The sequence below is a fragment of the Aulostomus chinensis genome, chromosome 16 (assembly GCF_037954235.1).
Source record: "Aulostomus chinensis isolate RoL2024-O1b breed Wild chromosome 16, RoL_Achi_v1.0, whole genome shotgun sequence".
NCBI lineage: Eukaryota > Metazoa > Chordata > Actinopteri > Syngnathiformes > Aulostomidae > Aulostomus > Aulostomus chinensis.
Window position 1 is genome coordinate 5,096,377 of NC_141335.1, and position 27,094 is coordinate 5,123,470.

Below are 27,094 nucleotides of genomic sequence, written 5' to 3' on the forward strand. Positions count from 1 at the left end.
GTGGAACACCTGAAGTGTTTAGTTCTGCTGCTGCTCACGAAGGCCTGAGATTTCTCACTTCCAACTAATCAGCTTCCACACAAAGAGGCAACTTGACTTGGAGGTGTTTCTGCTGATGAATGTGAGTCAAATATTCATTCTTTTGATTCTCCCCTCAGCTGCAGTATGTTCCCAAGCCTATGAGTTGCTGTGTCATCTCGCCATTCAGTGCTGGACAGCAAGATTTTTGAAACAGCTTCCTAACCTTCATAGTAAACCCGCAAAACCTAAAGAGCAAACAGACCAAAAAAATCTTTATGGAGCCACCGGGCTGAGATAATTCCCCACTCTAATCAGGGATCAATATTAAAAAGTGAGGTTTAGTAACTTTACTCCTTGGAAAGGTAAGAGGTGAGGTGGTGCATCCCTTGAGTTCTCCAGTAACGGTGATAAATGAAGAACAGATAAAGGTCAGCACATAATAAACTGAGCTGTCTTTACACTAGGCTTGCCTGACATTATCAAGATGAGATAAATTTATTTTTCATTGATTTCAGACAATAGGTCACAGACTAATAGTTTCTTTGAACACACTTATCTGAGGAGATCTGTTGCTCTAGTGGTCGTCTATGAACAGAGACTTGATCTTACCAGTGCTGGGTAACTTCATTAGGATGGAAACCAGCTCTGACTTCCACCACAGTGGAGCTGCATGTCGCTTACGCATCTTAGTGGCCGATCAGACGAAGACTGTCCTTGTCTCCTCACACTGCAGAACTCCTTGTTTAACCTCTCCAGAGCCTTCCCCAGCAACCTGTGATCATAATGAAGAACATCATTTATGCAAATGCAATTAGGGCGGGGAACATGATAGTGGAGCGCAGGGTGCCAATGGAAATTTATCACTGAACACTCAAGCTCTAAACTTTCAATTAAAATATCGAATTTCACTGGATTTAATCTAAACGTAATAAATTAAGCAGTAGAAGTAGGGTTTGCAGTACAGCATGTCAGTATCACACTTTGAGATGGTCACTGATTCCAGGTGGAGTGGTGAAAGGGGGGGGCAGGTCGTAGTGGTCCCTGGAGAGGGGGGTTTGGGCTACGAAGAAGATGCTCTTTAACGGTCTAACAGTCCTCAGAGCTTTTAAAACTTGATCACTTTTGTTTTAACGCTTTGTCATGGAAGTCTGTAATGACAACCTGAGGTGTGTGTGTGTGTGGGGGGGGGGGGGATACAAATGGAAGTCTAGACTTCAAAAAGTCGTCCATCATGAGAGAGCAGGAGTGGCAACCAAAGATCCAATCATAAAACAGAGCTAGAAGCTTGAAAAACACACACACACACACACACACTTGTTTGAACATTTAGTGACATAAGTCTTCAAGTTGAGGATGAATGCATTCAAACTGGCTTCTAAATGCACTTTGGATATTCGGGCTGCTGTAAAATGAGAAAGTAAAGGTGACAGATTGCGATCCTGGGGTCAGAAATCCAGTGCCTCTCCTAAGCATTTTAACTTAGAATAAAATCTAAATTTGGCTTGAGTGCACAAAATCAGTTTGGGCAACAGAACTCAAAATATTATAATCAATGGCTCCAATTAATCCTTTAAAATGTGCACTAACTGATACACCTGAGGAGGCTTTTTTCTCTGTTTTTGTATTAATACCCACAAAAGGTAAGACACTATATCTTTTTTTTATTAAACACGTGATGAGGAGCTCACATATGATTTTGACCAAAAAAAAAAATGTTTGTTTTATTGTGTGAGAACATTTGTACGTATTTATCTATTAAACCTATCCAGACCACAACCACAGCACTGTCACAACTCTCCTGAAATATGAAATTTTTCCACTGAGGGGAAAAGAAAAGGAAAAAAAAAGGAATTTCCTGCAGTGGTTTACACAGGCATACTTAGCACTTCTGTTGCTGGACGTTTGTGAGATTGTGGGCGAAAAAATTGTGCATAACTTTTCATCAGATATCGTAAAAATGTTTTTCATGAGAATGTGTTGACCTGATGATATTAACTCTCGCTTCCAAGGAGGTCTTTTAATCTGGTCTCTGCATCTGGAAGCGATGTTGACGCGAGCGGCGAGACTGAACAAACGCGGTGGAGTCGCCGGCTGCTCTGTAAATGCAGATCATTCATTTATGGCTTTCTCACGAGTGACTCATTACACATTATGCTTAAATATTTCTTCCATTAAATATTCAGAATTGATATAGTTCCAAATATTTACCCAAATGTGTCTTTTCACTGTACGGCTTTTCTCACGAGATATTGAATTCATATGAACCCAGAGAGAAACAGCTGGACTTTATCATCTGTGATACTTGTATGTTGCTTCAAAGTCACAGAGAGCATGTTTGCTTTTATTGGCTTGTACTTTTTTTTGAGTGATGTTCAGGGTGGGCGTGAGATATTTTTCTAGTTTTGGAAATTATTATAGTGGCTCCCACTGTTTTTGTGCCGTGCCCTGAAAATGAAAAGGATGTAGTTAGGTGAAGTGCCCAGTGAAACCAGCCGGATGCTCTCCCCTCCCCATCTGCTTAGCGTAATTCTTGAGGACATCAGTCAAGACGAAACCTGCAGTTCCAGCCTGTATTAGATCCTCGCTGCTCTCCCGAGAGCTGCATCCTATTATATCTTCTGTTCTGTTTGTGTTTACATTCAGAAAACATGGCCGCCTGTACTCTCCTTCATGCTAATAAGCTGCCGTCGTCCCAGTTCTCTTAATATCACATTAGAATTTCATCTCAAGGGGGGATTCACTGGGACTGTGAGAACTTTGTATGTTTAATGAATACAACGGAGGAAAGAGTCTCTTAATAGTTGCATTAATGCTCTTTTCTTCACGTTGTGCATAATATCAAACATGACCTGGTTCTTCTGCTATTTCCATAACGCCCCTCTGGATCTTGGTGGTATTTTGTCTCGTTGGTTGCTGCATTATTTAATGAGGTCTATGAATCAGTGCGGCAGAAAACCAGGGATGGAGTTCAAAGTTGCAACACAGAATTCAGGAGCATGTAACTTTGATAGGAGTAAACATATTTGACATCTTTTCATCGAAGAAAACATGTTGCCACGACATTATTAATGTTTCTTCTTCTCCCCGTGATATTAAAAATAGTTACAATGATGATGGCAACACGAGGAATGTTGCAGATGACAGCATATGAAGCGTAAGACGAAATGTCCCTCTGGAACTTGTGGAATTAGCACCTTCAGCCAGTGGGGTTGGACGTGGCGGAGGTCAGAATTCCCCAGGCCTTTCAGGTTCCTCTGCTTCTTCGCGTTAAATAAAATCATAATATCACATATTGTGTGCTGCGTCATCAAGGTGGATACTAAGAGCTGACATACATGAGCTCTGGGATACACGGCGTACAGGCAGTAATCACTGTTGTATGATCGAGACTTGGAGCCAGATTTCTATTTTTCTCTTTATTATGATTATTATTTATTAGCATTTATTATTTATCCTTATCGTGCAGCAACATTATTTTGAATGGAATGTGTCCGTTTGTGTGATGTCACGTGACTGTTTCGTGTGGCACTGCCGACGTGTGGGTTAAGTATCCTAATTCAACAGACTCAATGACTTAATAAGGAAAATAATTCACTTCTGCTGACTCTTATAATGACAGAAAGTCCAAGGAACCAGCTCTGGATCTTCTGCTGTCCCAGCTGCACAAACATAGAAAAGCAGCTCTGCACCTCCTGACAGCCAACCGCAGTTTGTGTCAGGTGTGTGTGTGTGTGTGTGTGTGTGTGTGTGGGGGGGGGGGGGGTCTAACCTGGACCAGAAAAATACTGCTACAGATAAAAACCATTTTGGACAGAATCCACATGGATCTGGTCTTGCAGTGCATAGCTACAACCTGCCATGAATGGATTCATGTAATGGCATGCAAGCAGCAATTAACAAAGACTAGACACGCTGTTAGCAATGTACTTAGATGTTTGTGTACTACCAACACTTGAGCTCGTGCTGCTCTGAGTTTTAATCCATTATTTACTTGAATCTGGACCTTGTAATTACTTGGATGTATCATCTGACACCGAACACCATCCCTGCAGCTACCGATAGCACACCATGATTTATTTATCTTTAATTAGCTGCGATTCATTGAAAATCATGAAACTATAGACCACAATCGGCATAACTCATCCCTGCACCTACGCCAGTGTTTAGCCTGGGACACCGAGGTTGATCCACCTCTCTGTATTCGATAGCGCCACGATGTATTATTCACTGAAGATCGAGTTTTAAAGCAGTTAGCTGCACTCTTTTCGATGGGCTTCATCCATCCCAGCTCGGTAACATGATTTGCTTTTCTCAGGCATGAATTAAAAAAAAAAAATTATCGCATCATTTAAAACACACACGCTATTTGTACAATGATGGATTGACTTAACTTTTCAAGTTACTAGTTAGCAATGATTTATTTCCTCCACAGTCAATGATTGTCAAACATCCATACTTGTTTGTAAAGGGATTAAATTGTTAAATGATTAAATAGTTCTATTCTCTCCCAGGCTCTTTTATAATTCATGTATCTTAAACTCTGCACTGTATTTAAAACTGATCGGATGTTCTTCCAGCCCCATTTTGATTCTGGCAATGTAAACTGTAAAAATAACCACAATACTTGTCTACTCATCCGCTCCAATTTTTCCTCACGTATAAATGGGTCATCCTTCTTTTCCCTGTCTGAAGGAGCTTATAATTCTTCTCTTTACACATAATCTATTGTATTCTATGCTAATTTGTTATTTTCATTTTTTTTTTGTATTGTCAATATCTTGAAACATAATTTTATTACCAGAAAAAAAGGAAATATATACCAGAAAAATGTTATCAGGAGAAAAGTTTCCCCTTCTGAATATTTTAAAACATGAAAATTCTTAACATAAGACAAAAAACAACAACAACTTGTGGGACACATGAGATGGTAACGTTGCCGATGCTCATATCTCAATAGTCAAACATAAATAAAAGGATATCCTGCTAAATACAAAGAGAAATTTCAATTGCCAGAATGTTGCAGAGTCTAAATACCCTCACAGCTGTTTTCTCGAACCAGACATTATGACTCACTATATAAATATTTTATCTGCACCATAAATACAGTTCCAGTCTATGATGTTAGGTTTGGTCAAGTGCTTATTTTGAATCATCAGGAGAGCTACAGAGTCTGAATTGGTTTTGGCTCATCTATCTTTCTCTCTTCTCACATCTCTGTCTCTGTTCCTTGATGGTACAACCAATTTTTCCTTGGCAATTCCAAAGGAAACATTAATAGGAACAAGCAACAATGTGAAACAGATTACGTTTAAAAAAAAAAAATGTATTGATGTGTTCTCAGTTCATGATGTTTCTGTTACATTAAAGCTGCAATTCTTGGCAGCTTCTCACCGTCTAGATATGCTCTTTGGATGCTTTTAGCTGCTAAAGTCAATTGCAAACCTTAGATGCATACTAACCTTTCGAGTCTCGATGAATGATTTATACAATCCTGCATTTTCCAAAGTGTGTACGTTGGATGATCAAACTTAGCAGATGTCAGCTGTTCACCTGCTTTTGTCTTGCAGAAATCGTGCATCCATGAATGTGTTGAAATTGCGCCTTCGTTTCTCTCCATTCTCTTCCGAGAGATCAACCTGGGTCATCCCATGGGGAAGAGTAACTTCAGAGCGCTACACATCATCTGTTATAACCTTTATCTCCAGGCAGGGACTGGCCACACACTCCCCGAGACAAAATGGTACAAAATGAAGTTCAAACAGAATCGTTGCTGCTGCACGCGATAAAGGAACCGGAAACATGGTTCCACAGAGCCCAATTTGACGTGGTCAACAAAAAAGAAGTGCGAAGTGCCAAACACTGAGGCTAAAACCGCAGACAGGGACGGCAGACCTCTTGTTTGATATTTCTGACTGCACCACTGATGGCAAGCCTTTAGCCTGATTGACAGTAGTTAGAAAGCTTGCGGTTTGCCAAGTAGTTTGCTAATGTTGGATTGAGGCTGTCTTTAACGCTGTGGTAACGTGATCAGTGGACCAAACGGGAGTTGAGGCCATCATTCCCAATCATCTTATGATGGAACAATTACAATTTATAAATGGTCGCATCAACGCAGGCTTGTTCAGGACTTCGACTTGTAGTCCAAGGTCTTGTTTGGTATCTCAGTTGTATACAACCTCTGGTTGTAGTAAAAGCAGCATGGAGGATAGTGACAGTGTTTCTGTTGTGTTGTGTTTTGGACTGGGGCTTAAGGCCTCTGCTCACTCACCACTAAAGCCACTTTTACACAAAGATTTCACAAAACTGCTGTAAAAACGACCTCACAGTATTTCCATTTGGTTGTTTACAACGGCAGGATCATGCTGCCAGAGAGTGGGAATTTATATCGTACCACAGCATACCACAACATGACACGTAAACGAAACGGCATCAGTCCAGCAGTTGCTTTCACGCAGACGTCGACACCGTCCCTCACTCTGTAGCTTCCCTTTCATTCTGAAAATGAGGACTGGAGCCAAAATCTTCCCACCTTGAAAGCGCTGTGCATAAAGGCCGTGTGTGGTAAACCCAAAGCACCGGAATGAAAATAAAAACGCTTTTACGAAGTGACACCGGGTCATATCCTTTCAACGGTTTATCACAATCATTGCTGTTGCACAATTAACACGGCCAAGATCGACTTGTCAAAAAATATAAACATAATACGCCATCCGTAATAAATACTGGCATGAATTTTTGTGATCTGTTTTTTAGATGTTAAAGTGTGAAGCATTACTCCACTCATGTTAAACATATTATTTTCACACCAGCATTTTGGGAAGTAATTTTTTTATGGCACTGTAAAGCATCTTTAATTGCATTGGGCTGTATGATGTTGTAGTTTCAGTTGGTTGAGAATTGCAAACAAACCGTTTCAGGGTGAAAGTAAAACCACCCTATTATGGTGATTCCATTGCGCTTGTTTTGTCCCACATCCAAGGGTGACTGTTCACATATTGTATCCCCACATGACCTGATCTTTGAGGGGGAAACATCCCCAGTTTCAAAGTGTGCGTTCAAGGATTCCTTTGTAGCTTTTGTTATTGTACATTCCTCCGCTGCAACCCAAGACGTGCACTAATCATTCGTCCCTGTCATTATTAATGCCCTATATGTTTTATTTACCTGACCAGACTTTAATCAGCTCCCTGACTTCCTCTGTAACACACCTTGAAACATAGCCTGTGTATCACTGACGCTGCCCACTGTGCTCGACAGCCGGCTGCCATCAGGAGAGCTGGAGGTGGCAGACAGGGTTGGGGAGGATGTGTTTGTGTGTTTCTGCAAGTGCGTAGATGTAAGTGTTTCGGATGCTGCCTTTGAGCATTACTTATTTATACATTTGTGTACTTTTCCCCATGTGTATGTATGTTAATGTGTGTGACAGGTGCTAACTCCTGTGTCAGGGGTGAGGTCCCACCCTCCCTCCTCAGCCAAGGTGTCTGCAAAGGTTCGTATCAACTCGGCAAGTGATAGGGTGAACGCCTTTTAACCCTCAACGCACACATAGCATAAGGCGTACGCACACCCAGCCCCCCAGGGATCATTAGCCTTTACGCTAACAACAGGCCCCAAGACAACCTGGGAAAATGGGGAGGGTCATGAGATAGTCTTTAGCGATGTATGCAAATGTACGCATTGTGCACTTGCTGCTGGCATGTCAGTAAATGTCACAAGGAGTTACAGGAACGTGTCAACAAGGAGGACTCCTACTAGGGAAGACGTTCCCACACACCTATGTTTAGACGAAGAGTATCAGCTGCTGTGAATGAAATGTGTCGCCACTTTAATTAAACAGTATTCATAACATCTACAGCTGCGATCACACCTCAAGTGTGTTTTGGGATCAGAATGACGGAGTAGTGGAAAACTTTTCGTTGTCTTCAGTTTAGTTACTGGAAGTAAAAAAGTACTACTGGCATGAGGTCAGGAGAGCCTTCATGAGGAAAGTTCTGTCTTTCCCTGAAGTCTGATGACACGAGAGAGACACGGATTGTGTCTTTATTGTCGCAGTTGTTAGAATGTTTGCAATGTATGCTTCTGCAAACCACAAATGCTTGTGATCGCTGTTTCTGAGGCAAAATTACGTTTCATTTCAATGCATAGATGCGTACTTATTGTTGTCAACACAGGTTTTTGACAGATGTTTGATGTCATTGCTAAGTTTAATTGAAGGTTTTGGCTTACATTCTCCCGTAGCAACAGCTAATGTTTGTTGGACCCATCCATCACCTCAACCTGCCTCCAGCTTTTCCGCTATATATAGATGATACACGTAATCTCATCGCTGTATGTGCTCCTGTCAGAATCTGCTTTTTTGGCCAAGTATGCGTACGCATTCAAAGAATTTGACTCTGGTTTTCTCCACTGCTCTCTCACGCACGTCGGCCATAAACTTGCGTAAACCTCACCACTCTTCATTCGCTCATTTTTAGGCATTTCACTCCTGCCTCAAAGCTCCCAATCGTGCTGGACGTGAGTGCAGCAGTTAAGGCAACATCTTAATTCCTGCATGGCTCCCTCATGCATATTTTGTCATCCCTAAAAAGGTATTGCAGTAAAACATAGGTATTCTCCTGCCCCGCAGTGATCTACCCTCACAGTTGTGACACCTTCTCCTTTTTCTTAATATAAACTCATGAGCAAAGATATGATTAAAACCCAAACAAAACACTGAATGTCTTTTGCCAAATCCAAAGTGTATAACAGAATTCAGGCTCCATGCAGAATATGATATGATTTACACAAAAAAAAAAAATTGTCATTTATATTATAAACAGTCAAGAGGAGAGGAAAAATTTTTGGAAGAGTTCCCACTGAACTCCAAGCTCGAGTCGCTGCATCTTTCCTGACCTACTATGGTAAAAAAAAAAAAAAGGGGCCGGCGTTAAAAACTGCGAGCCTGTCATTTCCAGTTGAGGCAATCACATCCTGGTTTATGTCTGATTCAGAGTACGCTTTTAAACAAACACAACTCTCTGATTAAGTAGCTCCGCTGCTATGAACGATCCACTTAACACAAACACCCTGATTGCTAATAGAGGGGCTCGTGATAAGCCATCAATCTGCAGTGTTTGACCTCCACTTCAGTGCTGTTCGCTTTTCTCTGTCCTGAAAGTTTAGCTCACTTTCTTAAGTCACTGCTAAATTTTGGATACTATCATTTAGACAAACACTCAATCATGGGAAGAAAAAAAAAATTGCTTGGTAATATATATATATATATATTTTTTATTGTTTTATTTGGATTATAAAGAAACAGGGCGCTCATACCTCAGCCAGAAATTCCCCAAGTAGCTGCATCCTGTCATTGGCACTGTAACAGTCTTGAGGGTCCAGGATCTACAACTTGATTCAGATCACCTCCAAAAACAAATCATTTGCTTCTTGTAATATTAAAGTAGCTATCATTGCACCAAATTTTATTAAAATACATCCATACAGTAAGTATCCTGCCAACGAACAAACAAATTTATAAAAAGGTAATTAAAAAAAATCCTGGCTCTCAATTTTTCAAGATCAGCTCCAAAGAGAATAGGGTTCTTTTTATAGTCCATGTCTTCTTGTCCCAGGTTAGGTAATCCTTCTAACAGACAGAGCAAATGGCCTTCTTGGCAGAGATGATAAAAAATGTGTATATATAAATATAAAAAAAACAAATCACCTAAGTAGACTGTTTAGAAACTAATATCTTCCCATTATTTTCTGTCTCCACCAGTTTGTTGTCTTGTTGCAGGTGGAAATTACATGACAAACAGACCTGTCGCTTTATAAACTCCTTATTTGAATTGCGTTCAGGGGATGTCAGCGTTCCTATAATTAGGGCCAAATGTGCCGTATCAAGATTTCTCTTCAGAATATGGAATATAACTTGTTTGACAACCAAGTTAAATAGACGGCTGACCTTGATCAGCCTGATTATTTTCTATAAGTGTCATATGTACATGTGTAGACTTGTACTTAACATTTGATTTAAATTTACATCAATCAATTGATGTGACATGACTAGATGATGTATATGTGCGTGAATGCATTTATTTTGAAGATCCATATCTGGTACAACCAGTGCAATCAATTCTACAAATACAACAGGTGGCTAAAATTTCTCCGAGATCAATCTTTAAATATTCCCTTGCTACACTGGGGTCTCCTATGGCTCCGTTGCCTCAGTTAGACCCTACAGTATTTATTTACACTGTCTTTCTCTCACACATTCCTTCTTGGTGAGCCAGGCCTTGAGCTGCCTGCGCAGGACATGAATTCAAGCCAGGGAGCCAAGGCCACTGTCAACTCTCAGTGGTTAGAATAACCCAGTAAACCCTCCAGGGGACCGGGCTGGGACCGGACCAGGAATGGCAAGGAGGGTGAGTGTGAGGTAAGACTGCAGATGAAAGAGATTATTTTAGGAATGACTGAACCAAGATGGAATTTAAGATGAAAAATGGAAATACAACGACCAGATCTGCCGGGTTTGGTATCCCAGGCTGGGGTAGCACTGTACGTGTTGTTGTGACTATTAGATAAGTTTTATCTGTTGAGCTGAAACAGAGCTGTAACATGCATAACAATCACAACAATGTCTTAGCAATTTTTATGTCAAAATCTGACCCTTTTTTTCTTCAATTTGAACAAAATATGACGTGCCAGTGTTAGCTAGTCCGGACCAACTTCAGCTAATTAGACGTACGACCGTTAGCAGCACAGAGCTAACCTGCAGGATCATATAATTTGGTCAAGGCCACCAGGAGCCAACTGTAATCGGGGTCAGTACAGTAACTTTGACACTAGTAAGGTTTCCTTCTGCAATAGCACTCCATCCTCCACGACATGTGCACATTAATGTGTTCTTCTCACAACATATCAGAATCATACAGTATAACAAGTGAGACTAAAATACTTGTGACTCTGTATTTTATTTTCTCGGCTTCAGTGCTGTGCTGCAAAGTTTACGTACAAAAGTGTTCACGTTCTCATAACCTTTCATTAATACATTTAATACTTTGACAACAAGCTCCTTTGATTACGTTGCTGATGACCCTCCGCCAGTATAAGAGACAGTAGTCAAGTTCAGCAGCTGGAATTGCAATATATATTTTATGTCCTTATGTGCGCTTGTGTATACATCCACACACTCTGGCCCAATTCCTTGGATTTAATGATGTACATATATTTGTTTTTATTATCTTACATCTCGTCAGAATTTAGTGTTCACTTGAGATGCACATTTGTATTTAAAACTTGCTTGTATATTGTTCGGATATGAGTTTATGTCTTTACAGGATTAAGACATAGATTTCTCTCTCAGAAGAAAACAAATAAATCAATAAAGAAAAGCAAAACATGAAAGTAATACCCACATACATATTTCAACTTTATGAAGTGCAGCAGCAGATGGTATATTAATGCCGCATGTTTCCACTCTCAACCTTCTATGCTACAACCTTAAAAGAATAAACCGGTCTGGACTCACCTTCCTATTTACTTAGATACTTACATTTATGTGTGCTGCTGTGACACGTATGACTCTTTGCATAGGTTTAGATGAGGAATGATCATGTTGGAGGCCAAGTAACAGCACACCACTCTTTGCACGTCATTACTTGGCATATCTGGTTTTGTGAGTTCTATAAGAGGTCGACGGTGCTTTATTAGTGCCCCAAAGGTAAATTAGAGAGTAGAAAAGAGATTCAAAATTCAAAAAGCGGAGAAAAGATAATACAACCAAATGACAACACAGCGATACAAATTGCAAGATAATCTTACTTAGGTAGGTCATTGTGTGTAGCTTTAATTAGGGCAGTAGCTGCAAGTACAAAAATATAGTTTTTATTCTATCCCTTGCGGCCACAAACCGTTAGCTAGAGGGGAAAAGCTAAAAGTCACAATTCAAAGGATGTGAACTGAAGAAGAGGGCGCACCTCACACTGCAGCTGTGAGGAATTAAGGTCCAACAGGTTGTCTTACTTTTCAACTTTCTAGGACACTTGGAAAAATTGATAGACAACTTTTCTTTTTTTTTAGAGGCAGGTTATCGAACCATGAAACATGTGGAAAAAGGTCAAGATAGATGAAACCAAAACCTGAGGTGCCTCATAGTACACCCGCTCGTCTGGCATGTCTGCTCAAAATCTTAAATTGTTGCAAGAGTAGCTATTTTGTTCCCAGATACCATCTTTGTGAAGAGATGGCATTTTAAATAACCAAAGGTTTGCTGAGAATTGAAAAAAAGAAATGCATACTTACAGTTAATGACAAAATGACCTCTTCCACAAACCACTTTATACGAAACTCAATTTTCCACTTTCTATCCACAAGCACTGTCAGTCTCATTTAGACATTAGATTTCCATACATATAAATATTATATGAACTTCTTGAAACAAAATTGTAGGTTTTGGCCATTCAAATACTTAGAAAACGATATCACTTGTCTTCTTGGGAGACAGGAATAGAAAATTAATAACTACAGTAAAAGTGACTTTGACCGCCAAAATCTTGAAGTGGACGTTTGTGCCAAATTTGGAGAAATTTCCTCGAAGCGCTGCTGAGGGTTTGTTTTTTTGTTTGACTGAAAGAGACGGACAACTCCAAAAAAAAATTTAAAAAAAAAGAGGCATGCCGCTGAGGAACAAAAAGAAATATTTATGTGCCACACAACTTTTAATACGCAGCCTCGTCCCACAAGATCTCAAATCTCTCACCTCTTGCTCGTTATTCCCAGGCTGGCTCGCCCCTCCTCAGTGGCCCCGTGACAGCGTGTGCCTTTGACACGTGTGGAGGAAGGACACACTATCAGTTTTTCTAATTACTTATTGGTCATGATCAATTAGCAGCATTTTAAGACATTACGTTAACCTTGTATAAATACACTGGTGGAGTTCAGCAGCCATCATGGCTGACAATTAAATTGGTCTGTCACTGCTGGGCCCTTCATTAATCTCAACTTGTCATCCTTGTTTATGCTGGTTATAGTGGCTGTGTGAGGGGAATCTGTTCAAGTGTGTGTGTGCGTGCGTGTGTGTGTGTGTTTGTGGAGAAAGAGATTTTGATCAGTGATGTGAGACCGTTTGAAAGTTGTATGTATGAATGTGTCACATGCAGATGTGTGTTTATTTGCGTGAATCCATACATGCACGTGTGCAGGAAGTGTGTATTTTCTCTTTTGCGTGCGTGCGCGGGGACGTGTGGTATCTGGAAATCGTTTTAATCGCAACTGTCATGTTGAAGCCAGTTGGCACCCTGAAGCGATTACCTCATGTGTCCTTGAGTATTTTCTAAATTGCTCAGAGATGTTGAGAACCTCTCCAAATGACTTTCATAATCGTGCAGTAACGTGGCCATTTACACCATATGAGAGAATTCCTACTCACTTAAACGCACCTTTGCATCGATTGAATTAGACAGAAAAGCTATTGTATGCTGCATTTACTTTCAAGTCTCTCGTCCTTTCACCATCTCCCCTCTGATTTCCCCGGTTGTATATTTTTGTTGGAATACAAATTTAAGAGTTAAGTCAGGGTGTAACTATTTAATTTAGTTTTGATTGTTTGCAATTCTATTGCCATTTTGGTTAACCAAGCACTAATGGGATCTCTTACTGAGTGATGTCAGCACTGGGAAATTAGACACACACACACACACACACACACACACACACACACACATTGGTGGGAAAGAATCGTTAGAGCGACATAAACACTCTGGTGCTGCTGACCTTTCACCCTCCTCACTGTCTTATGACCCTCTTGGTTCGACCCCCCTTTGGTAGTAGGGTGGGTTGGCATTGGTCACACACTCACCCCCCCCTCCCCCTCCCCTCTCCCCCTGCTCCCTCCATTGTTTCTGGGTGAGTGTGTCTGACTGGAGACGAACAAAGGAGCGTGTGGGCGCCTGTCGATGCAGGCATGCCTCGCTCTGTATTTCCATATGAATGTCAACACCCAGTTTGTAACTTTTCCTCTATGAAGAGCTTTCAGCTGTGATATGATGAGTGTGTGGATCTATGAATTTGTGTGTGAGGGGGGCCCGATGAAAGTTGGGGGACGAACTTTTTTGCTTTATGAATTCGGGCAGAAATGGCTCATGTTTTTTGAGTCACGAATTCCGTAAAAGAAATGCGTAAACTAAATTTACTGGTAATTTCGGGGCGCATTTAATTATTTGAATCATTTGAGGTAAACAAGGCTTCTGTAGCACAACCAAACCAAATCCTGCAAGATTTTTTTGCTGAATTATGTCTTTATCACCGTCGTGGGTGTGCTGACGTGTAACGAAGCGCTTCGCTATTTATGAAATATCCTTAAATGTAGCTTGAATTTCCAGAGTTTTGAATGTATAAAGTCTGAGATATCACTTTAAAGTACATCAAAAATATTTATGCCATTGCAAAATTGTCCTGCTCTCATTCTACACGTGTAAATCGGGGTACTGAAGGTACTGGACTGCACAGCTAAAGAAGAGATGTTGCATACGCAAAGATTTTTTTTTTTCAAAGTTACTTTTTTTTTTTATTACAATCAAGAAAAAAAATTCTTAAAAGAACATCTTGAGGCAAATCGACACTTTCATTTATTCTTCGTGAAATATTTAATGTAAATTTACGCAGGTTTGAGCTACGTATTCTAGTTAGTTAACTTGATTTTTTTACAATATACAAATAAAGTGTATTTATATGAATATAAAATTAGTCCAAACAAATGTGAAACACCATGACTAAAGTGATGACAGTGTAAACCAATAATCAATATAAACCAAACGGATGCGACATGGTTTTAATATTATAATAGAAATGTAATCGGCAAAAAAACTAAAGAAAACAAAAGCCTGCTGTAAAGTTAATTATTCATAAAACAAATTAATTCCTTAATGCTTCCAAGAACTGAACGAATTGAGAACATTTGCACATGTCAAGGGTTCCTCTTTTCTCAGCAGACTGTCATCGACTCATGTACCTTACACACACACACACACACACACACACACACAAAGCCATAATTAGCAGGGTGTCCATGCTTGAGTGGCTGCGTGTTGAACAGTGGAGTGGACAGTGAGGAGGAGGGTCATGCTAATCTGGACAGACTCGTCCCAAGCGTGGGTGACTGGCATGTGGACCCAGAGGACTGAGACACTCCAAACTAATTAAGAATCCCTGAAATTAAGTCTGTGTGTGTGTGTGTGTGTGTGTGTGTGTGTGTGTTTATGTTAATGCGCCTGCATGCGTCTCCTCTGTCCGTCTGACTGCAGACAGGTTAGCACAGAGCTCGCCGTCTTCTGTTGTGTACTCTACTTAGTTTACGAGTCGTACAACCACCATCTCCAGGCTTTTCAGAGCGTTGCTGACGCCAGAATGAGAGTTTCATGTCTGTGTGCTCTTTTCGCTTCAAAATGGATACTTGGGAGAATCCTAGTGTCTTGATTGTGAGAGCGCCACTGTAGCTGCAGCCCAGCCGGCAGACTGAATGACATCGCATTTACCTGCAAAACCACTGTGGATTTTTTTGAGGCCAAAATGTTCTATATCAGCATTTCTGTCAAGAGAAAAAAGGCAGTGACGCTTTCTTCACCCGGTTCAAGCATTGTTTGTGACTAACCGCAGCGTTGAAACATCAGAAAACATCATCATTTCTTAGGGGTGCCTTTTATTATCCAGAAATGTTGATATGAAATGTTTTTGAGGTTCAGACGTGTTGAGGTTTTGGCCAACATTTCTGTCTCACGGCTGCTGGGTAAATGTTTTACATAGCTGCAGTGAGTTGTAGCTGCTGGAAACATTTCAAGAGACATTCAAATGCACATATTTAAATAGTTATTCGAAGGAACATATTAAAGCCTTAAAATTTTAGGGCATATTTTTCCTTTATTCCGTTTTTTTACTGAGGTCGATATAGTTTAATTTATACAGCTCGAAGGATGTTGCGATGCACTGAGCAAAAAAAGACAGACCATCCACCGGGTCAGGAGTGTGTTACATTCTTGTGTTTATGAGTGAAACCAAACATAAAATAAACACTTTTCATTCAAGTACACGTACAATTCTTTGGCTCCGTCCCAGCCACAGATCCTTGTTAGGGTCACTGGCTGGTACTTGCATGGAGGCATCTGTTATTTAAAGTCAAACCCCCCCCCCCCTTCCCCCCACCACCACCACCCGTCCATTACATCTGCATAACCACAGGACAGACCTGCAGTAGTGCTCATGCAGGGAGCCGTGAACTGCGCTTGCACATCAATGCATGTTTGAACACATATACATATGCACACCTAATAACAGCACACACGCATAGTCGCCCTGTGCCTCCCTCCTCTTCCTGGTTCCAACTGAGTGAGAGCAGGCCTGCGTCATTTCACCTCAGGGTGCCTGCAGGGTCAGAGGTCAGGAGTAATGGCCCGGTGTATCACAGTCTACTCCAGGAGCTCCTCCACCCTCCACCACCACCCCTCAGCCCTTTTATCACAGCCAAGAGAAAAAACATGAAATGTTCTTACACAGATATTTGCTCTCACCCCTGTTTTATCCTCAGTTTAGTCTAAGAGACAAAGCTCGACGCTTATTTATAACTTCTTGTCACTGGCGAAGACGGTGTGTGTGTGTGTCTGGTAAGTCTTCACCAGCCTGAATGACTGACAGTACAAAATAGATTTCATGAGCTTGGAGCAGCATATAGGCATCAGGCTTTGCTTCCTGTCTTTAAAGGCCCTTTTCCAGTGGCCCAAAACCCCAGGAACACCTGCCGACGTTGGGCTTTAATAATCAGGATTCAGTCGCAGGTCGCTGCAGTAGATATTAACAACAACTAGAGTGAAGGCAGTACTTTCACTGCCCGGGTTTGTAAACGGCGTTACATGTCGCCGCAGAAATCAAGAGGCGTTGATGTGAAATGTCATTGAAAGTGGCGCGCTGCTTCTGCACCGCCATTATCCTGTTCCACGTCCCGTTTAAACCATTTAGATGTGTCTCGTCGAATCTTCGTCTGTTTCGCAAGCTCACCATAAAAGAATGAGACCTGCTACTTTATTCGCTTGCTAAACTTTGCACGCGGTCCGTTTTTGTCACATGCATCTGACGTTGCAGGTAGCAGCTTATGTACGTTTAGAGTAGAAGTAGTTCGAGGTCTTACATGCGTGTATGAAAAGCGAGTGTTGCTACTTTGCGGTGGATAGTGGCAGTTAAAGAATTAGGAGGAACTGTCACTGCTAGGATGGAGGGGGGTGTTGGGGGGGGGGGGGTGAGTAATGGCCTCTGTGAGATCATGAATTATGGTTTGGTAAAACACTGGTTTAGAGTCCCTCCTACTCGAGGTCGTGTCATTCACCACTGGAGAAATTAGAACTGCGTGAGTGTTGAGAGTGTTGAGTTTAAGGGGTTTTTGTCGTTTACATTCTCCGTCATGAACGAGGGATGGAGAACAACACAATAAATGAAATACCTCGCAGCTTTTATTGACACATTCTGTGTTTTAGCTCTTGTTAGTGCATCAGATTTAAATGCTTTCTGATGATTATGAAGGTCTAAAATCATACAAAACTGGACACTGGAAGAGTGCATGAGAAAACTGCTTTTAAACTATTTAGACACATTCATACCAATTATGATGTTAATGACTGAGTGTCACCTGATTGCAGGTAGAAAAGCCACCGCAAGAACGGAGAACTGCGTGATAACATTCTCTGCAAGAGGAGGAGTTTAGTTCAGGGCTCTCCTTCTCGTTCTCACCCCCCCCCCCCCCCCGTCCTCACCTGTGTGGGGTTCATGCGTGGCAGCCCTGCTAATTGCGTCAGTTGTATGGAAACCCATGAATGTAGCTGACATTTGTAACAGCAGGCCCGTAGGTGTTGCTGATTAAAAACACGCCTGTTAATTGGGAGAGTAATCCTCACCTTTCATTCGGAATGTCGCGACTAAATGAGCTTTGGAGAAATTCACCGTTTCACATTTTGTATTTCGAAGTTATTTCTCAACATTCACGTGATATTTTTCTTCTTTCTGTATTTTACTGGGAGTGAATCCTGTTTGATGAGACTGACAAGCAGCCCTTCCTTTTTAAGGAAGCTGACGGTTGATGTCCTGTTTGCATCTGTAAGTTTTCATTGCTTCATTTTAAAATTCTTATCACTGATGATGTAAAAACCTAAAAGTAACTTTTTTTGCCTGAATTTTCAAAAGACCGTAAGTAGCAGACATACAGTAACGGAAATATGTCACAGCTCCCGGTAATTAGAGGTAAACAAATAATTAGAAAAATAATTTTTATATACACACACACACACACACACATATATATATATATATATATATATTTTGTGATTGACAGCCTGTGATTGACAATCTTTCCAAATTCGTCTTTTTGTGTTTCGACTTGAGTGTTATTTTCATTTACTGCTCAAGTGAAAACAAATTGCTGTGCTGCAGTTGATGTTTGTTGCGTTTATGCTGGTCAGATTCCAGGAGTTAATATCCTTGTTAATCCCCTCTCATTCAGTGACGTAGCCCAGGCTTAGAAATGCTGGAATGAAAACTCACAGGCGTTTATTTCACGGAGTTAAATGTAGGATCTTTGTTTGTGACGAAGCAACCATTTTAAAGAATATCAGTCATCTGTATTTTATTTTTCGAGCGTGTTAAGAAGCAGCAGCTGTGCAGAAGTCATTTATTCCTTAAGAAACCAAACAAAAGTATCGGTCAGTCTACGGTTTCATCATTTCGTCGGAATATTCCAACCCCCCTGGTGTTTTCTCACGATACATTTGGATTGTTCCTGTGCCAATACAGTGACACATTTCAAGGACCCTGCATTTCCCAAACATCCCGGGTTTGTTCAATAATGGAAGTCAGCAGTCTATGTAGGCCTCACATCCTTTAAAGCAGGGATTAGAGTGTGTGTGTGTGTGTGTGTGTGTGAGTGAGGTAGCAAGCTAGCTAAGTGACGTAATGATGTCATAGTCGCTGTGTTTTCACATGGGAACCTGATAGCTCTGAACAATCCAAGTCGAGCAATTATTGGCTCAAACTCACTTGACATAACAGAGATAATTGTAGACTTTGTGTCCGCGGACCCTCCAGAGATCCCCAGGATCAAACACTCGACGATTTCGGACACTTTGATGATGCGTTAATGCCTGGAAAAACATTTACCGCCTCAGAAATCACAGATGGAATGATGTAAATGTAATAGAGTTCAAGTTGTCTGCCCCCTGATATCAGACTGTGATGTAAATTATAGATTTGGATTTGTGTGTGTGTGTGTGTGTGTGTGTGTGTGTGTGTGTGTATAATTTGTCTTAACTGTTGCCAGGGTGTTAAACACATGATACATTCATATTTTATTCCACTTTCACACCTTTGATCTAGAGAGTCGCCATTTTAAATGACATAATGAATTATTTGGTGCAATTTAGTAATGGGAACTCCCATAGTGACTAACACTGGTGAGGTCAAGTAGTCGGTATAATTAAAGGAGGACGGCTGGAGCTGATTTTCTCATGTAACAGTAAAAGCAGACCTTATCGACTGTGTTTTAGCCGTAGGGGATTTATTGAACTTTAATACACCTTGTTTGGTTTGGCTATTTTAGGTTCTGAAGGTGGTGGAACTTTACTTATAGGAATAAATCCGGCAGTATTGAGAGGTAAAGTATGATGGAGCAATGAGCTGCCTCAGAGGAGCAAATGTGAATTTCCCAACAGTTGGAATGACTCAGCCACTTCATCCTCAGTACATGATGTTTTCAGCGGGGATGAGATATGCTTGGCTTAGGTGACTGGCTGCTGCAGTGGGACGTTAGGTAGCGTTTCTCAGGAAGTTGATACTGGTTCCACTTAACTGCGATGCTGCAGCACCAACTAGGGTCCTGCACAGGCCTGTTTTTCTGTGACCTGCTCTCAGTGGATTTACTGACCATGACCACCAGCAGCGTGTGTCTTACACTCCCCTCCGTAACCTCAGTGTGTGTGTGTCCAGGCCCGTTCCCACCCGCGAAAAACTTTGCCATTCATGCCCAAACAATCGTAGCGATCCAGTGATTTAGTTCTTATCCAGTCCTGCAGGGAACACATTTGTACAAGTAGTTTGGCTTCAAGTACTTACAAATGTCTTGAGCTCAGGAATTGAGTTTTTTTTTCTCTCCTGCAACGCTTGTTTGTGACTCTAAAAGTCAGAAAACTCTCCAAAAACATGATCAGTGATTCACAGAGCCTTTGTAGGACTGCTCGTGGCTCGTATTCCACTTTCTTTGTTCCATCCACCAACAACACGATTAAAACCAAGCGATCCCACAAGCTTTGCCTCAGGTCCTGTGGGACTTGAGGGAGTTGGCTCTTAGTTCATCCCTCTAGTGCCAACTCCTGCATCTAAAACACTCCATCCTCACTCAGATGACTTGGAAAACACTTCAGAATTAAGCCTAGCTAGTTAGACCGGCTTTAAAGTTCGGGGTTAAGGTTGCAGCCACAAGCCCGTGATGCTGTTCCTTCCCTAGATCTCTCCATAGGTTAGCAATGATGCCTGATTCCCTTGTTGTAGACTCGTGTGGACTAAGATCAACAAAAGCTTATTACAATGTGAGTTGATAACGCGGAACACTTCCAAATATCTTAGTTTAATCCATAAATCCTTGTGTGGCTCCACATTTTGACACAGACCTTTGAAAACACATACCACTGGGTCCCATCAACCATTTAATATTGTGTTCTAATATGTAGTTAGAACACGTCAGTGCACAGCCCTTGGAATTGTCTTAACTCGCCCACACCTCCCTCCCTGCACCACTGATCGTAGAAAAAGAAGTGTTACATGTTTCATATTTCTGGATTGTGCCCTTGAGAGGTGTAGGAGAAAAACTGCACAGGAGAAAAGGGAGATGCCTCGGAGCTGAGTAAATGCCTTCCGCATTGTAAAACATCTTCTAAAAAAAAAAAAATAGTGTGAGAATTAGGGGTGAGATTTGAAAGCTATGTTGAGACCTAATAGTTTTCTTTCTGTTGAAGGACACCTGGCAAACTCCGACAGGTAGCTACGCCAGGCCTTTCCAAAAACTATTCAGAACGTTTAGCTGCTGCCTGTGCGAACATCAGAGGCAAGCAACAGTACTGCCTTTGTTTCCCAGAAATGTCTTTTAAAATGGGACATCCTGTGTCTCATGCCCCTAAATTACCATGGTTACGCACCCACTGGGTAGAATGTATTCGTGTAGAGGTGTGTGAGATCTGAAACACACCCATTTTCAGAATTCCAATCAAATTCCCTCAGGTGTTACTGCCCACCTTGCCGTCTTGTTTGGCTCAGCGATTTACCACAATGATGACGCTGAGATCCCCCTTATTGGTTTTACGCTCCTGCACTTCTCTCTCTCTCTCTCTCTCTCTTTTTTTTTTCTTTCTCAGTGATTCCGAAAATGTGCACGAATAATTTAAATCCAAGCTTGTGAGCAATTAGAGCTTGAGTTGTGATTATTCTGTCTCTCGAGTAGTTATATAATTTAGCTTTAAATTAATTCAGTTGGAAAAAAAAAACGTAGTCGCAACCTGGGCTCACCAAACGGCGTCATTTTATTCAAGTTTTACATGTCGTCACGACGGATTTGTTTTCTGCGTTACACCTACGTTCATTACACGTAATCCCGTCATGTTAAGAGGGTAACTCGTGTGCAGTTGTGTGTCAGTAAAACCTCTTTTATTGTTGGGTTTGCTGGTTGGTGTGGTTGTGTAAATCCATTTGTTACTTAATGGTTTATGTAAGCCTGTATTCCAGCAGGCGTATCATGTCTGTCTCGATGTTATCTGTCCATGCAGAAGTGCAGGCTGTTGGCTCTTATTTATGGCTCTGGGGTCTAACTGTGTATATTTACAGTCTCATGACCTGAGAATGACACCCACTGGGCTGAACGAGGAGGGGAGAGAGGGGCAGGGAGGGTCATGAACTGTAACACACACACACACACACACACACACATTTTTCCAAGATTATTAGTTGGATCACACACGAGTCTGAAAGCGCTGCAATCACATGTTGAGTTTTTCATTTTTTGCAGATCGTTTTCAGTCATATTTCACGTTAGATGTCTGTTTTATAAGGATTCTCATGTTATCAGCTGAGAAAAATGAAAGGCCTGCAAATCTGTGCTCTGTTTCCAAATCCATTTGTAAAAACTGAGCGCTCAGATTCGAAATGTGTCAGTGTGGATTTGCAAAGCGGTGTGCACAGATTAGAAGACCTATCACATCCTGCTGTATGCATTATTTTGCTTGATACGGTGTTTTACAGCATCCTGCATATCAAACTGATACACATTTCACTTTATTCTGTGTCATTTATGGGGCGCAAAACTGTGGCCATCGATTGCAAAACTGAGGGAACAGATTTAAATTATGTAGACAGTTTTGAAAATTAATGTTTATGGATTATAATCCCAGTGCTCAGTTTATTAACTGTACACACGGATTTGTAAACTAGGAGTGCAGATTTGCAGGATTAATTGACAGCCAGTTTCGTTTTTATTCATTTATTTAATGAGGAATTCATGTAGAGGGCAACTTTCAAGGCTCAAAATCACAAATCAAACATTTGGATTTGATATATTAACGTATCTGATCGAGAGGATACGGTGACCTGCAGTCCCTCACTAAAGTGACACCACCTTAATAGAAATGGGTAGGAATTCAGCAGACATCCCTATCTGAGCAACATGGCGGCTAAGAAAAAGGCCAAGCTCTAAATCAGGCGACAGCTGCTTGTTTACGGATCGCAGCGCCTCGGGGTGACAGTGACATGGATCGACACCTCAGCTTCAGATTGTTGTAGGACCGCTACCAGGGAGGCAAATGGTGCTTGGCAATCAGTAGAGTTCACATGGTTTTGATTAAACCGCTGACGACAGTTTGAACCTTCACACTTTTGTACTAAAATGGTTGAGAGGTGTTGTGCGTTTGTGTGCGATTTCCATGGATGTGTGAAATCTTACGAGGATATCACAGTCTCATCAGCAGTCTCTCACCTTTGTCCTTCAATGAAATGACTTAAAGCCTTTTACCAACAGCCTCCATCTGTTTTTCTACTTCTTATTTCAAAATACATTTTATTTTTCTGTGCGTCCACTTATCCTTTCTTTTCCTAAACCCATCTCAGACCTCTCAGAGTCGACTCAGCCTTGTTTTTTTTCCAGTCCAAGGACAGATCAAGAACGGAACCTGCTTCGGTTATTGATTACCATAATTGCGCTGCAGCAAGCTAACGCTAGCAGGCTAACGCTAGCAGGCTCTGCGACCAGGGAATGCTAGCTCAGTGAGTTTCCACTTCCCCAAACATAAATTACGGTTCATCTCATGTTTAACTACTGCAGGAGACATCTTACTGTAGCTAGTGGGATTTGGGGACAATATGTCAACAGTGGGCGCAAGCTTTATCGTCATAAAACAACCATAGATTGAACTTTTAACAAAAAAACTCCATTCTTACCTAAAAGACAACAGCAGCAGTATTCCTCTCCTCTTTCCTGAAAAGGATGCTCTGAGCCGGATTTGAAGAATCTCAGTTGAGTCTGGGGTGTCCCTACTGGTGATTGGAACCATCCAGCTTCAGGGTTCAAGTCTAACAGTTCAACTCGTATCTGCAGATATCAAGACGTCGGCCTCAAGTATGTGCTGGATCGCTCAAATCCTCCCTTTACCCACTTCCACCCCCGTTGTGCATTCTTGTGGAGTGTCCACCATATTAAGCAGAACGCCAAACCGATTAGTTGGAGGAGGAAGGGGGCTTTGAAATTCTCCAACTCTGATGCTGACTTACTGACCACAGGCAATGCCTGAATGTGTTCATCACCGAACACGAGCCGCACAAATCTAAGTTCCGTGCGACGACTCATACAAACATTCACTCCTCCAGACGTGTCAAAAGATATAGATGGATGAAATGAGAACTACTACAAGTAATGTCCATGTAATGTGTGTGTATATATATTATATTATATTTTCTGGCACATTTATTTTCAGGGCTGAAAAGTTTGGGAACCCCCTATATTAACTCTCTCAGTCGCTGCGCCTCATTCTTTCTTTGGAGAATTTGAGCGATCTGATTGGTCGACCCAGGAGGAATAAATGCTGTGAAGCTGGGATCGGAGAAGGGGTCACCGTGTTTTATGAGCCATTAAAGTTTTATTCATCCCTGCACTGAGGCAGCCATCGGCTACGGGGTCACCATGCTTTAAATAAACTCCATCATTCCTCTGCCCCCCCCCCCCCAATATCGGCCCCCCACCAAACCCCTCCACCCGCAGACTTAATGGACTGTTTATTGTTTGATGTTCAAGTCCAACTTCATCATTTTTTCCCTCTTGCACTCTTTCTGTTTTTTGCCCTCCACTTGTGTTCGGTGGTGTGAAGGCTTGAGTGTTGTGGTTTGCCTGTGTTTTTGTGTTCATTCATTTTGTGTGTGGCTGTGAGTCTGTGTGTGTGCGAGCATGATTGTGCATTAACTCTGCCGTTTTTCGACTTTAATGGATAAGTCCTGCAGTATTGTATGTTTATCTGGACTTCAATCAAAGACTGAAAACACCCACCGTTAACTCATTCTATTAACACGTGTCTCACTCATAAAATGTTCTGAGGGACAAATTTCTTACCTCCATCTTAGGCCTGAAGTTCATCTCACAAACGGGAAGCAAAGCCTGAAGGTTCCTTGTAACACGTTGCTCCTGACATCTGTTGTGTACCTCTTGTGACTGGCAATCATCCCGACCCACAAAGACTTAAATATTAACAGAGGTAAACAAAAGACCTCAAGAGCGAGGAGTTGCTCCCTGACTGTAAATGTAAATTTAGGGCTAAAAACATCCCAAAGTAAACAAATTTGTGCGCAAGGACATATCGTACATAAGGCCAATTGTCCATCTGTAGCCTCAGACTACATATCAATGTGTTTGTGTGTCATCTAACTATGGCCGCCCAGGTCGTGTAGCAATGGCTTGGGTTACCAACACAGGGGCCACTGGTTCGGTTTCCAGCTCGGTTGCATCTGTACAGGCACAGTTGACCGTGTCTGTGTGTGGGAAATGGATGATGGTATCCATCCTGGTTGTTGGAATGGCGCCCCCTCTGGTTGGTTGGGGCAGCAGTTCAGGGGCTAGAGCAGAACTGGGAGGAATATCCGCTCTGCTGGGGAAACTCCTCGCAATCAGGTGAAAAGATGCGACTGACAACTTCATGTCTGACAGAGGAGGTACTTCGTGTTTTGATATTGAGAATTTGGATACGCAGTTTTGAGGTGCTTGAAAAGCAGAAGTAGAGATTTCCTAAAAAAAAAACAACAACCCTGAAACGTCAACTGATTACCGCATTTGTCCTTCAGGACCAGTTTGCTGCGCATCATTTTTCTCCCTTATCTCTGTAGTTTATTTAGACGCAGTCCCACAACTACGCTGTTACAGAAGGTCCTCTGGCAAATAGATCCTATGTTGCATCTTCTGGTATTGTACTCGGTCAATCAAACACTAAAGCAAATACTTCTGCAGTTGTATTACTTCTTCTGTTTTCTTTTTTCTTTTTTTTTGTGATTGAGTGAAAGGGGGACATCGTGACAAAGAAACTTGGAAGCCGAGAAGAGGAAGGGAGGCCTGGAGAGAGAGTTTGCAGAGTTCCCCTGCATGTTGTGTTTCATCTGACCTGATCCTCAACTTTGACACCTGACCCCAGCAGAGATCTGTCATGAGAGGGTGCTGCTTAACACAAAACGGAGCCTGGTTCAAGAGTCAGAAAGAGAGAGAGATGGATAGATAGAGCAGGAGCGGGGTGGGGGGGGGGTGGTGGTGGTGGAAAAGCAAGAGAAAGCACCAGCAAGCACACAGAGGACTCATTTATCTGCTCTCTCTTGAATGCAGTTTTCTTCTTCTTCTCGTTTGCGTTCCCTTTTGTCTTCACTGACCAGAAACAGTCTCTCTCTGCTCATCCGTCCCCTCCCGCTCAAGTGGCGCCAGCATACCTGCAGCAGCGGCTGGCCACAGGTACGGATCTGCGGCCGTGAGGACCAGCAGGACTCTGGGATTGAATTTGTGAGATTAATGAAAGCAAGGCCTCATCAGCCGACAAGAAATATATGCAAATGATATGCACACACCAAAAGGGACCCTGGGCGAGGCGAGCGCCGGCCGAGCTCCCGCTGAGCGCTGAGGAAGATGAGCGGCTCAGGTCAGAAGAATAGCAACAAAACACCTCCTCCTCCTCCCTTCCTTCCTCATTCTTATTCTTTATCCAGCCTCTGAGAGCGCGGAGAAAGACAGTTAACACGTTAACTGAGAGATGAGCTCGTAGTGTTGCTGATGTGTTTTTTTTTAACTGCTGTTGCTAGGTAGATTTTATTCACTCCTTGCTTATTACATCTTTTTTTTTTTTTTTTTAAAACACCAACATTTATAGGATAAATAAGTGGAGATGTGACACAGAAGTGTTTTACTTCTTGACTCTCCGGATGTTCAGTTATCATAAATTATGACAGTTAAAATTTCAAAATAAAATAAATTGGATTTTAGGAAATTGTGCCATCTAATAAAGTTCATGGAAGTCATTTTTGTTAACAGTGTCATTTGACATTCGTTTATTTTGTCACTTCATTTTGATACTTTAAATTCACAACTACTTAATAATAAGTGTGTATTTAAAAGGCCGAGATGTTGCGCTTTTGTAATAAAATGTTTTTACTACAATTATGAAAGACAGCTGTGATTTGAAATTATTTACAAGTTTTACGATAGATGAATGTTTTTAATTATTATTTTCTAATTGAGGAGTTTGCCTCCGGTATTGTCCTACAGATTTTATTTTATTTTATTAAGGTTCTTTTAATTATTTGAATTGTAATAAATTAAATACAAAAGCTGTGACTGTAGGTGACCTTTTTACACAGCAGCCACTTTTAAATGTTGGAATGTATTTGTCATATTTATTAGCCTAATTATTATTTTATTTCTTTAATCTTTAGAGAATATAACGGCAGGTTATGATCATAATTTTTTCTTGAAAACAAGAACACTTTTTTCCCCCCTTCGTTTAAA

The 27,094-nt window shown here is 41.4% G+C and overlaps 1 long non-coding RNA gene across 1 annotated transcript; it reads left to right on the forward strand.

Annotated features, from left to right (window-relative positions):
- The first annotated feature begins 47 nt into the window (after positions 1-47).
- LOC147247252 (uncharacterized) lies at positions 48-25,817 on the forward strand. The gene is made up of 3 exons (XR_015109386.1): positions 48-121; positions 10,293-10,435; positions 25,606-25,817. It is a non-coding gene; the product is annotated as an uncharacterized LOC147247252 (long non-coding RNA).
- Positions 25,818-27,094: the final 1,277 nt, after the last annotated feature.